Consider the following 11,792-nt stretch of genomic DNA (forward strand, 5'->3'; position numbering starts at 1 on the left):
GGGGTAGGCACGCCCCCTACCTCGTGGCCTCCCTGTTGAATGCTTGACGTAGGGTCCAAGTCTCCTGGATCTTGTTCGTTCCAAAAATCACGTTCCCGAAGGTTTCATTCCGTTTGGACTCCGTTTGATATTCCTTTCTTCGAAACCCTAAAATAGGCAAAAAAAAATAGCAATTCTGGGCTGGGCATCCGGTTAGTAGGTTAGTCCCAAAAATAATATAAAATTGGATAATAAAGCCCAATAATTTCCAAAACAGAATATAATATAGCATGGAGCAATCAAAAATTATAGATACGTTGGAGACGTATCAAGCATCCCCAAGCTTAATTCCTGCTCGTCCTCGAGTAGGTAAGTGATAAAAATAGAATTTTTTATGTGGAATGCTACTTGGCATAATTTCAATGTAATTCTTCTTAATTGTGGTATGAATATTCAGATCCGAAAGATTCAAGGAAAAAGTCCAATATTGACATAAAAATAATAATACTTCAAGCATACTAACTAAGCAATTATGTCTTCTCAAAATAACATGGCTAAAGAAAGTTATCCCTACAAAATCATATAGTCTGGCTATGCTCTATCTTCACCACACAAAGTATTTAAATCATGCACAACCCTGATGACAAGCCAAGCAATTGTTTCATACTTTTGAAATTCTCAAACTTTTTCAATCTTCACGCAATACATGAGCGTGAGCCATGGACATAGCACTATAGGTGGAATAGAATGGTGGTTGTGGAGAAGACAAAAAGGGAAAAGATAGTCTCACATCAACTAGGCGTATCAACGGGCTATGGAGATGCCCATCAATAGATATTAATGTGAGTGAGTAGGGATTGCCATGCAACGGATGGACTAGAGCTATAAGTATATGAAAGCTCAAAAAGAAACTAAGTGGGTGTGCATCCAACTCGCTTGCTCACGAAGACCTAGGGCATTTTGAGGAAGCCCATCATTGGAATATACAAACCAAGTTTTATAATGAAAAATCCCCACTAGTATATGAAAGTGACAACATAGGAGACTCTCTATCATGAAGATCATGGTGCTACTTTGAAGCACAAGTGTGGTAAAAGGATAGTAGCATTGTCCCTTCTCTCTTTTTCTCTCATTTTTTTATTTGGGCCTTTTTATGGCCTTTTTTTATTTGGGCTTCTTTGGCCTCTTTTATTTATTTATTTTCGTCTGGAGTCTCATCCTGACTTGTGGGGGAATCATAGTCTCCATCATCCTTTCCACTGGGACAATGCTCTAAAAATGATGATCATCACACTTTTTATTTTCTTACAACTCAAGAATTACAACTCGATACTTAGAACAAGATATGACTCTATATGAATGCCTCCGGCGGTGTACCAGGATATGTAATGAATCAAGAGTGACATGTATGAAACAATTATGAATGGTGGCTTTGCCACAAATATAATGTCAACTACATGATCATGCAAAGCAATATGACAATGATGAAGTGTGTCATAATAGACAGAACGGTGGTAAGTTGCATGGCAATATATCTCAGAATGGCCATGGAAATGCCATGATAGGTAGGTATGGTGGCTGTTTTGAGGAAGGTATATGGTGGTGTATGATACCAGCGAAAGGTGCGTGGTATTAGAGAGGCTAGCAATGGTGGAAGGGTGAGAGTGCGTATGATCCATGGACTCAACATTAGTCATAAAGAACTCATATACTTATTGCAAAAATCTACAAGTTATCAAAGAAAAGTATTACACGCATGCTCCGAGGGGATAGATTGGTAGTAAAAGACCATCGCTCGTCCCCGACCGCCACTCATAAGGAAGACTATCAATAAATAAATCATGCTCCGACTTCATCACATAACGGTTCACCATACGTGCATGCTACGGGAATCACAAGCTTTAACACAAGTATTTGTCAAATTCACAACTACTCAACTAGCATGACTCTAATATGACCATCTCCATATCTCAAAACAATTATCAAGTTTCAAACTTCTCATAGTATTCAACACACTCATAAGAGAATTTTATTATTAATCTTGAATACCTAGAATATTAGGATTATTTAAGCAAATTACCATGCTATTTAAGACTCTCAAAATAATCTAAGTGAAGCATGAGAGATCAATAGTTTCTATAAAACAAATCCACCACCCTTCTCTAAAAGATATAAGTGAAGTACTAGAGCAAAACTATATAACTCAAAAGATATAAGTGAAGCACATAGAGTATTCTAATAATTTCCGAATCATGTGTGTCTCTCTCAAAAGGTGTGTAAAGCAAAGATGATTTTGGTAAACTAACAAATAAAGACTCAAATAATACAATATGCTCCAAGCAAAACACATATCATGTGCTGAATAAAAATATAGCTCCAAGTAAAGTTACTGATAGAAGTAGACGAAAGAGGGGATGCCTTCCGGGGCATCGCCAAGCTTTGGCTTTTAGGTGTCCATAGATTATATTGGGGGTGCCATTGGCATCCCCAAGCTTAGTCTCTTGCCACTCCTTGTTCCATAATCCATCAAATCCTTACCCAAAACTTGAAAACTTCACAACACAAAACTTAAAGTAGAAAATCTCGTGAGCTCCGTTAGCGAAAGAAAACAAAAGACCACTTCAAGGTACTGTAATGAACTCATTCTTTATTTATATTGGTGTTAAACCTACTTTATTCCAACTTCTCTATGGTTTATAAACTATTTTACTAGCCATAGATTCATCAAAATAAGCAACCAACACACGAAAAACAGAATCTGTCAAAAACAGAACAGTCTGTAGTAATCTGTAGCTGACGCAATATCTGTAACACCGAAAATTCTAAAATAAATTGCTGGACGTGAGGAATTCATATATTAATCATCTTCAAAAATAATTAACTAAATATCACTTTCAAAATAAAAATGGCAGCAGTTATCGTGAGTGCTAAAGTTTCTGTTTTTTTACAGCAAGATTAACAAGACTTTCCCCAAGTCTTCCCAACGGTTCTACTTGGCACAAACACTAATTAAACACAAAAAAACACAACCAAAACAGAGTCTAGATAAATTATTTATTACTAAACAGGGGCAAAAAGCAAGGAATAAAAATAAAATTGGGTTGCCTCCCAACAAGCGCTATCGTTTAACGCCCCTAGCTAGGCATAAAAAGCAAGGATAGATCTAGGTATTGCCATCTTTGGTAGGCAATCCATAAGTGGCTCTCATAATAGATTCATAAGGTAATTTAATTTTATTTCTAGGAAAGTGTTCCATGCCTTTCCTTAAAGGAAATTGGAATCTAATATTTCCTTCCTTCATATCAATAATTGCACCAATCGTTCTAAGGAGAGGTCTACCAAGAATAATAGGACATGAAGGATTGCAATCTATGTCAAGAACAATAGAATCCACGGGCACATAGTTCCTATTTGCAACAATAAGAACATCATTAATTCTTCCCATAGGTTTCTTAATAGTGGAATCCGCAAGGTGCAAGTTTAAAGAGCAATCATCAAAATCACGGAAACCTAACAAATCACATAAAGTCTTAGGAATCGTGGAAACACTAGCACCCAAATCACATAAAGCGTAGCATTCATGATCTTTAATTTTAATTTTAATAGTTGGTTCCCACTCATCATAAAGTTTTCTAGGGATAGAAACTTCCAACTCAAGTTTTTATTCATAAGATTGCATCAAAGCATCGACGCTATGTTTGGTAAAAGCTTTATTTTGACTATAAGCATGAGGAGAATTTAGCACGGATTGCAACAAGGAAATACAATATATCAAAGAGCAGCTATCATAATTAAATTCCTTGAAATCCAAAATAGTAGGTTCATTAACATCTAGAGTTTTTATCTCTTCAATCCCACTTTTATCAGTTTTAGCATCAAGATCTAAAAACTCCGAATTTTTGGAACGCCTTCTAGGTAAAGGTGGATCATATTCAGTCCCATCATTATCAAGATTCATATTGCAAAACAAAGATTTAATAGGGGACACATCAATAACTTTTAGATCTTCATCTTTATTATCATAGTTGTCTGGCTTAGCGGCCATCTTATTAACTCAGTGTCAGGGAAAACTGATCCACGAACACCTATGGGGCCGGCGGACCGGACCCCTTTCGGTTCGGCGGGGGGCGGAGATCGCACGAAGAGCAGATCGAGGCGAAGCACACGAGCAGTTTACCCAGCTTCGGAGCTCTCCGGAGAGATAACACTCCTACTGCTGCTTGTCTGGTTGTATTATGTTCTTGCTCGCGAGAGCTAAGTGTTTTCTAGCTCACGAATGAATCTGGAGTCGAACCCAACCCCCTCTACGTTGCGCATGGGCCTCCTTTTATATGCTCAAGGGGTCACCGACAGGTGGCAACACAGAGAAGGGTACAAATGTAAAAAGTGGGGTGGTTGGTACAGTTACTTGTACAGTGCACCCTACCTAACCCTGACGGCAGGGGACAAGGGCATTAAATGCCCGTCTGAGTCGCCCAAACAGTGTAGAAAAGGACCGTTAGGGGCGCCACCATTCGCCACGGTGGCGATCTTGTCAGCTTCGCATGCCACTGCGCACCGCTGGCTGCACAGCCTCCCGCCACGCGCGCCTGGAGAGGCCCCCAGAGCGACACGTTGGTGGATGCACTGGAGCGTGGGCACAGAGTGGCCTCCTGCCGCAGCAAGCGCCTTGCCGCTGCTGTTATCTTGTCGGGTCCGGAGGCTTGTCGCTCACCGGGCCTCGAGGTACCTTGGCTGGTCTTCCCGGCAAGCTCCTCTTGCCGGGGCCTTGTTGCCTTGCCGGAGCGCGTGGCGCGTCGCTGCAAGTTCCTTGGAGTGCCTTGGTTGGCCTTCCCGGCAAGCTCCTCTTGTCGGGGCCTTGTCTCCTGAGCTTAAATACTTTGTTCTTGAATGGCTTCAAGGGAACCACAGAGGATCTTGGCGCTCGCCCGGCAAGCCTTGCCGCGAGGTGCTGCAACTGCCCGTGCACAAGTTCGGGGTACTAGGGTACCCCTATTCTAGTACACCGACAGGAGCCCCCGGGCCTGGGCCAGACACGGTGCCGAGCGCTGTTGGGCCAGGCCCAAGACAGGGCACGGGCACACACGGACTGGGCCATGCCGAATCTTGCTCCGTATCCACCGCGCTCCCCCCTAATGGCACGCGTTGAATGCGGCGTCGTGGGAGAGATCGTGGGTGGTTCTTTATTCGGAAGGGCGAAACATCCGCCCCGTCCCTCTTTATAAGCAGAGGAAACAGGGGCAGTTCGTTCCCCCTCGCTGGTTGCTACTACTCCATCTTCACGAACCTCCACCGCTCCCCCCTTCTTCTCGAAGCCGAGAGAGCAGCGCTCCGCCCCCCATTGCCACCAGCATCACCAACGCCGTCGACCTCCCCCACCACCTCCGCCATGGCTCCGAAAGCCGACAAGGGAAAGGGCGTGAAGTCGGCCGAGGCGCAGCGGCTCGCGGCGCTGCGGAAGGAGCAGGCGATCTTCTCCCCCCAGCTCGGCGTGCAGGAGCTGAGGGAGTACTTCTACCTCTTTTGGGCGATGGAGACGCGGGCGCATCCGCGTACGAGGGTACTCCCGGCCACCGCTTCGGAGCTGGCTCCAAACGGGTACCCATTCTTCGCGCTGTTCTTCTATTGCAGGCTCTGCCCGCCCTTCTCGGAGTTCTTCTGCGATATCATGAACACCGGCGGCTTCCGCCTCCTTGATTTCACCCCCAACACCGTTCTGACCATGGCAGTTTTCGCACACTTGTGCGAAAACTTTCTCGGAGTCCACCCCAGTGTTGCCCTTTTCCGCCACTTCTTCATACCTCGGGTAGAGAGAGGAGAGCCGCTTGCCGGAGGGATTGCCTGGATCTCGAGAGTCGGCAAGAAGGAGGCGTACTTGGAAGGTGAGCTCCGCAGCAAGTGGGATGAGTGGAGAGCGGAGTGGTGCTGGATCGTCGAGGAGAATCCGCAGCCCTTCACCGCCGTGCGCCAAGCTCCAATAGTGCGCGGCAATGACTGGAGCAACGTGGCCCCGGAAGACGAGAGGCTGAAGATCGCCATTACTAGGATCCTTCGCCTCAGGCTTGCTGGGCTCACTGTAGGCGCTGTAGGCGCAGATTTCCTCCGCCGCCGCATCGCCCCCCTACAGGAGAGGGGGAGGCCTGCCTGGGAATTCAAGAACTCGGCGGACATCATGAGGCTGCGGCCGGGCCTCAACTACAACTTCACCGTCTTGGAGTTGGATGCAATGCTTCTGGAGTTGTTTAAACGCGACCCCCAGCACCCATTCACGCTGCCGAGGGGCGTCGTTCCATTGTGCAACAATTCTTCGCTTGACCGGATCCGCGCCATGATGCCGTTGTGCGATTCACATGGAATCGTTCCAACTTGGCAAGAGCCTGCGGATGACGTCGTGCAAGCGTTCTTCGACAACTTGGAAGAAGTGCCGGTCCACGCTGATGAGCAGAAGAGCCTCACCCGTGACACCACCGACGAGGAGCTGCAGCGCATCGCCACTAGGGCGGAAGAGGTTGCGGCCGCAGCTGCCGCGGGCGTGTTCGGGTTCACTATGGAGGAGGCGGAGGCGGCAGAAGCGGCAAACCTTGCCGAGCGCGCGGAGTTCATTGGCGAGGAAGAGCCTGCCGGTTCTGAAGCCGAGCCGAGCGAGGCCGGCGAGGAAGAGCCCGAGCCTTCAGAAAGCTTGCCGCAGGCGGAGCCCCCGGCCCCGCCAAGAAGGCGTCTTCGTAGGGCCGCGGACGTAGCGGGGCGGCAGCCGGCTCAACAGCCGCCAAGCCGTGCGACACGCTCTACCGCGGCAAGCAATGTTGCCGCGGGAGTGCCTCACACAGCAGCGGCAACTGGAGCGGGATCTTCCCGGGCCACCGCCACCGCCCCCGCCAAGCGGGAGGGATCCTACTCCTCCGCCTCGCCGCACCAGAGGGGAGCCGGACTTTGATCTTTCCGCGCTCAGCTCCGACGAGGAGGAAGAAGAGTAAGTTTCTTTGGTTCTCTTGTAGTTCTTCAATCTTGCTGTTTTTATCTTGTATCTGACTTGCTTCAATCTGGACTCCTTTCTTTTCAGGACGCTGGCCCAGAGAGCGGCGAAGAGGGCCAAGGCCGCGGTGATCGTCATCGAAGATGACCCCACCGTGTCAGCAGGGGGTGGGTCCGAGACCACCTTGACGGACCCGGCAATCACTCCTCAAAGCAGCCCCCAACGCAGCCCCCAGCGTAAGTTCATAGTTAGCTTTCTGCTTTCGGGCGCGCATGAGTGCTTTTTCCTTTGTTGATATCTTGCTTGCTGATTTGTGTAGGAGCAGAGCAGCCACATCAGGAGCGCCCGGAAGCTGGTCCCGAAGTGCCATCTGCTTCGACTATGCCGCCAAGGGAAGGGTTCCCGGTAAGGGAGCACTCTCCGGCAAGGGAGGACTCTCCGGCAAGGGGCAGCACCGTCGATCCTGCGGCGGCCGAGACCGCAACTGCAGGTCTGGGCATAGGTAATTCCCTTGTCCAAAAACTTTCCCTTGGGTTCTTCTTCCTCTGACTTTCTTCTCTTGGATTTTTGATTGATTTTTCTCCCTTCTTCGTTCTTCAGACCCATCTGCTGCTGAGCCAATGGAGACAGAGGGCGCCGGCGAGGAAGGGGCTGGTGCTGATGAGACCGCCGGCGAGGAGGCCGCCAAGGCTGCCGCCGCAGAAGCCGGTGAGGGATCGGGCGACCGCACTGACGACCCTGAGGCCGCAGGAGCGCCAGGCGCTACGCCGACCGCCGATCCCTCTGCCGCTTCTGCGGAGCCGGGCTCCGAGGAGCCCCAGCCCGGCGCCTACTTGAAGGTCGGCGATGGTATCTTCATCAAGCTACCCTGGGCGTCGAGCTCCAGGGCGCCGGTCGAGGGGGAAACTTTTGACAGAGAGGTGCTCGCCTCTGCTGGACTGTCGTTGGTCGACGCGCCCAGCAGCAGCAGTGGCGAGCCTAAGGAGGAGTAGCTGCTGCGGAAGCTGCTGTCACTCTACCGCGCCTGGCAAGCCAAGTTGGCTTCCCGGGAAGCGCTTGTCGTGAAGGCGGGAGTTGACATGGAGAAGCGCGCGGAGGAGCTCCGGGGCCAAAATCAAGAAGCTCTCCGGTCCCTGGCACAGGAGCGGGAGCGACTCGACGAGGAGCGCACGGCCTTCCTTCTTGAGAAGGCCGAAGCTGAGGAGGAACAAAGGCTGGCCGCTGAGAAGCAGTCCATGCGGGAAGGAGAATTGGTGAAGCGGAAGGCCAACCTCGACAGCTACGAGGACGAGCTCGCCGAGCGCGAGCAAGCACTTGGTGGGGCGCTCAAGGAGGCAAAGGACGCTGCCGCAATCGCAGAGGCCGCCAAGAAAGAGCTGGAGGAGAAGGTGGCGCAGCTGGAGGCCAATATCGGGAAGAGCGGCGAGGAGCATGCCGCGCTCAAGCGTGAGCGTGAGAAGGATGCTGCCGCCCATGGTGAGCTGCAAGGTCTTCTCGCTGAGAGGGGCAAGGAGCTCAGCGCCGTCAAGGATTCCAATGCAGACTTGGAGCTGAAGCTGGCCACGCTGACGCAGACGCTGGAGGACGCCAAGGAGCGGGAGAAAACCTTATCGGAGAAGGTCAAAGCTGACAAGGCGCTGCTGGAGAGCATTGCAGTTACCTAGAACTCGTTCAGAGGCACTGTGGAGCACTGGACCGAGGGTCTGGTGAACATTGCCGCAGTCATCAACGAGGAGCTGGCGCAGCTGGGGATGGAGGACTTTGGGTATCCCTCCGACGAGAATCTCCAACCCAGCACCAAGCTCAGCCTGTTCTTCAAGGGCGTGGCGACGGCACTCCAGCGGCTCCGGGAAAGGATCCCAAAGCAGCTGGCCGACGAGTCGCGCAAAATCTGTGCCGGGGTTCTCCAGAAGGTGCTGATGAAGGTGGCCTTCCGCAATCCGGGCCTCAGCTTCACCAACGTCCTCAAGTCCTTGCCGCCAGACACCGATCGGGATGCACTCAAGGCCCTTGTCGCACCCATTGTGGACAAGGTGAGCGAGATCAAGAGGGTCGAGGGCGGACGCGTGGACTAGGCCGCCCATTTCTTCTTTTCCCTTGTCGCTGCTAATCATGTTATGAAAACAGTCTGTTAGAGCTGCGACAAGTTATCTTGTAATATAACTTTATTTCTGTTATCAATTGCTATGTTATTTCCTCTACTAGATTCCTTCCTTTGTATGTTTTTACCCTACGCTTCTAGGGAACTTGTCGGTGCAGGCGCCCGAGCCGCGAGCGCTGAGTGCGGAACTTCAGCAGCCTGCTAGCGGCGCTGCTTCCGACAAGAAACCTTGTCACGACTAGATGCAGCACACTTAAGTTGTTGAGCGGACTCGAAACAAATTAAGGGCGCAACTAGCCACGAGTTGGTTCCTGCGCGCACAAGTTTTCCATACAAAGCAGGGTCGTTCGAGGAAGATAACTCAAAAATTTAAAAACTGATTGCTCAAACTTTGGCAACTTAGCTTTTCTGTCATTTGCTTTCCGGCAAGGCAAAACTTTGCTTGAACGACGCCCGGTCCATACCACAATCTTCTCCTTCCCCCCCGGCAAACTTGTGTGCGAGGGAACCTTCTTTTCCTTTGTTTAAAAGAAGAAAGAAGAGAAAACAATGATATGGAGCCCTTCGGCTCGTTATTGCTTACCGGATGTAGGTGCTGCACAAAGTGTCAGATAACACATGCAAGAAAGAAACTAATGCATGAAATGGACAAGTTGTGCGGAGCACATGGGATTTTACTTATGCACGGGATCTGCGCCCGGCTTTGTACAAAGGATTACATGCAACAGCGGCAAGACTTGTACAAAAGGTGGTTGCCGGAACGGGGTTCCGGCAACCGCGCCCTACGGGAAAAACTTACGAAGATGTGCTATGTTCCAGGAGTTGCTCACCGGAATGCCATCTTCAGTCTCAAGGTGGACAGCGCCGGGCCTTGTGACTCGTTTCACCCGATAAGGGCCTTCCCACTTCGGCATCAACTTGTTGGAATTCTTGGCGGACTGAACGCGCCGAAGAACAAGGTCGCCTTCCTCGAAGCTTCTGGCTTTAACTTTGCGGCTATGGTAGCGGCGCAAAGCTTGCTGGTATCGAGCAGCTAGTACAGCAGCCTGAAGACGATCTTCCTCAAGGAGCAGCGCGCCGTCTTGCCGCAGCTGTTCTTGCTCAAGCTCATCATAAGCGAGCACTCGAGGCGATCCGTATACGAGTTCCGTGGGGAGAACTGCCTCTGCTCCATAGACTAGAGCGAAAGGCGTCTGGCCAGTGGCTCGATTTGGCGTCGTTCTGATCGACCAAAGAACCACCGGTAGCTCCTTGATCCAGTTTCTTCCGCACTTGCGCAGCCTGTCGAAAGTTCTGGTCTTGAGCCCGCGCATCACTTCAGCATTTGCCCTCTCTGCTTGAACGTTGCTTCTTGGATGAGCAACAGAAGCGAAGCAGACCTTGGCGCCAAGGTCTTGGACGTACTACATGAAGGTGCGGCTTGTGAATTGCGTGCCATTGTCGGTGATGATCCTGTTAGGGATCCCTAAACGGCAAACAATTGACCTGAAGAACTTGACTGCTGACTGTGCTATCACCTTCCTCACTGGCTGCACTTCCAGCCACTTTGTGAACTTGTCGATTGCGACGTACAAGTACTCAAAGCCCCCGACAGCTCGGGGGAAAGGGCCGAGGATATTGAGCCCCCAGACCGAAAATGGCCAGGATAAAGGGATCGTCTGGAGAGCTTGAGCTGGCTGGTGTATCTGTTTGGAGTGGAACTAGCACACTTCACACTTGGTTACTTGTGCAGTTGCATCCTGGAGGGCTGTCGGCCAAAAGAAGCCTTGCTGGAAAGCTTTGCCGGCAAGTGCTCTTGCGCCAATGTGGTGGCCACATATGCCTCCATGTATCTCTGCAACAGCTTTTGTCCATCTTCCCGGCAAATACACTTCAATTTCACACCGTTGAGTCTTTTTCTGTACAGTATGCTATCGACAAACTGGTACATACTTGACTGCCGGGCTACTTTTTCCGCTTCTTCTTGCTCTTCGGGAAGTTCTCCTGTCTGAAGGAAATGGACAATCTGCTGTGCCCATGCTGGAGCTTGTGGCTCGACAACAAGGACTAAAGGCAGATCTGCTGCTGCGGGAACATCCGCTTCTACGGCAAGGACTTGCGGCCCTGCCGGAGCTTGATGTTCCCCGGCAAGTTTACCGGAGCAAAACTTGTCGGGAGCGTCTGCTTCAACGGAACAAATCATAAGGCTTGCCGGAGCAGACTGCCCCTCAGCATCCTTGGTGTTGATCTTGGGGACTTTCTTCGCGGCGGCTTCGGGGTGCTCTGCCGGAAAGTAGTCACCAGAAACCAACTTCCTCTTCTTGCTCTGTCCAGTTGATGGTGTTACGGATGGTTGAGTCAACTTGAGCACAAAGATCCCTGGTTCCACAGGTAACTTTAGTGCGGCGCACTTTGACAGGCCATCAGCGATGTCATTCTGAGCTCTTGGGATATGCTCCATCTGTAGGCCGTCAAAGTGCTCTTCTAGCATCCTTACTTCATCAACATATGCTTCCATCAATGGACTCTGGTAGTTCTTGTTCACTTGGCGGACGACAAGCTGTGAGTCACCCCTGACAATGAGCTTCTTGATCCCAAGGTCTGCTGCGATTCTGAGACCGGCAAGCAATCCTTCATACTCTGCAGTATTGTTGGTTGCTTGCTCCTTGGGAAAGTGCATCTGGACTACGTACTTGAGGTGCTCTCCGGTGGGCGCGACAAGCAGCACGCCTGCACCGGCGCCTTGCAAAGTCCATCAAA

This window comes from Triticum dicoccoides, chromosome 1A, assembly GCF_002162155.2.
Source record: "Triticum dicoccoides isolate Atlit2015 ecotype Zavitan chromosome 1A, WEW_v2.0, whole genome shotgun sequence".
In the NCBI taxonomy this organism is placed as follows: domain Eukaryota; kingdom Viridiplantae; phylum Streptophyta; class Magnoliopsida; order Poales; family Poaceae; genus Triticum; species Triticum dicoccoides.